Raw genomic sequence first — 2,364 nt, forward strand, 5'->3', positions numbered from 1 at the left:
TGCAGTTCTACATCCATGTCAAAACCTCCCAAGATCAGTTCTCCATCGTCATCACTAAACTATCCACTCACTTGAATCTATCCCCGAGTATGGGTGTAAATTGAAGCGTGGTGGTAGTGAAGTTCGGGGTCATAAAGGTTCCTTGGAAATTGACCCTGAAAATGGAAGCAATTCCATGGATTTTAACAAGAAGACAACCTATGGGATTTGACAAGCTTTTAACAAAGTATGTTCTTGATGCATCACTAATCGCAACTTCACTCCAGTGAACATTGCTATGTATAATGTATGTCTTCGTTGTTCCTATTCTTTGCGATTCATCCTGTAAACAATGATTTACATCTTGAATTTTCACTCTAGACCTAATCCTTTTCAAATAAAAAGTTGATATGAATCTTGTTTCTAATTCCGTGTTTAAAGTTTAACCATATGAATTTCGAACAGGACTCTAAAACTACAATAAATCTATTAGTAGCATGGCCTTGCATTGTTCCAGGAAGATATTACGCTCTATGAGTTCAAGTTATAAACTCCATTGCAGTAATCATCAGAACATTGTGCATCAATCTTTCCATATTCTTTCTATTGGTAAGAAACATTCCATCACTTAAATACTCATTCTATTTATCACTTACAGTAACTCAAATCTTTTTTGGGGGTTATTAATCTCTTTGACTATGCATATAGCTTCACGTGATCATGAGACTAGTGATAAGCAATCTTCTTTGGAATATTCAATCTTTAAAAATGTAAATCATTTATATCATCTTTCTTTATACATTACCTTTACACAGCCACTAAAAAACTCCCATAATTTATGCAGGCAGGGTTTCCTTTACTGGGGACTAGAGGTCTATCTACTTCCATGCTAAGTTCAGATGCAAGTGAAGGATCATTCCCATCTGAGCTACTATCCAGAAAACAAATCTTAAATCCTGAACACAAATTAGGTACATAAATGAAAACAAATTACACATTTTGTTTTCCATATCTATTGATGGAGTTTGACCATGATTTTGACTTTAACACAGGTCAAGTACAAGACCTGGTGATCCCAATTACAAACTTTCAGAATGAAGACAAAGGACTGATGGCATTGGCATGTGATGTTTTTGATCTTCCCATTCGGAAGGATATTATCCACCATGTTGTAAGATGGCAGCTTGCAAAAAGACAACATGTATTTTTTAATGAATTTAGAAACTTACTTATTCTGGAATTTTCTATCTTTCTCATTTTTGAATGTATATTGAGAGTGATTATGATTACAAGGAACTCATTCAACACAAACTTTAAGTGAGGTTAGTGGTACTGGAAGAAAGTCATGGCCCTAAAAGGGTAGGGCTTAAGATTGCATTGTCTGCTCATGCAGCTGAAGGGAAGGCAATTCTCGCTTTTATTTTGTAGTTTTTTAAAATTTTGTTTAGATAACTTGTTAACATAAATAGGTAACAATTTGCAGCTTTTATTGTTTGAGGATTTAGTGCTTCCGACTCACAATTCACACCACACATTGTCTTGTTTTGCTGGAATCCATTATGGCTGCTTGTTATTTTTGTGGGTTATCTTCTTTTCAAAGCTTTATGAGTCCAACTAGACATATCCGGTGAATTAGAAATGGCATGGTAAGTTCCATTCCATCTAAATATATCAAATCATAAAGTTATATAATACCAACATACTTCAAAAATTTTCCCACTTAGTTCACAATTTATTTATTTATTATTTATTATTTTTCCTGTTTCTTATACCTTTTTTATGCTTACAGCTTCTAGGAATTCTGTCTTTATCCATGAAGTTCCTTCCTACAATCACAAATCTTCATAGAAAACTAGCCGAAGAGGGGCAAAAGCCTATTGCAACCCAGCCACAAGTATTAAGGAGTTTTCAAGGGGTAGTTTCGTCATCTGGCTCATCTGGTGTAACCATAGAAAATGGAAATCGAACCAAGTACACTAGTCCCACCACACATGTCAAAGAGCAATAGGTTCACCCATCACTCACATCCATTTATTTGATTACACACTTGTACACAGACATGCAAAACTTGTTCACTTACATATATATGCAAAACTCGTTTATTTATGCAGGATGGAAAGTCGGACAATGCTTCAAGCATTTACTTGCCATCCACGCTAGGTGGACAGTCGCCTATGACACCAAGCTCAACATTTTTACCTGGTAGACCGGGTGGCAAACCAATGACACAGAGGATTTTGTTTGACTTGATATGTGAAACTAGGAGTCTTTAATAGCAATGTAGTATCAGGTTATATAGTTAGGGAAAACTCCTTAATAACAATGTACTATCAGATCCTCTTAATATCAATGTATTACAATTTTTTGATAACTTGTTTGACATGA

At 35.0% G+C, this 2,364-nt stretch overlaps 1 pseudogene; it reads left to right on the plus strand.

Annotated features, from left to right (window-relative positions):
- Positions 1-476: 476 nt before the first annotated feature.
- LOC145064266 (uncharacterized) lies at positions 477-1,987 on the plus strand (annotated as a pseudogene).
- The last annotated feature ends 377 nt before the right edge of the window (positions 1,988-2,364 follow it).

Source organism: Lactuca serriola, chromosome 7, assembly GCF_051521515.1.
Source record: "Lactuca serriola cultivar US96UC23 chromosome 7, Lser_US96UC23_V15, whole genome shotgun sequence".
Classification (NCBI taxonomy): domain Eukaryota; kingdom Viridiplantae; phylum Streptophyta; class Magnoliopsida; order Asterales; family Asteraceae; genus Lactuca; species Lactuca serriola.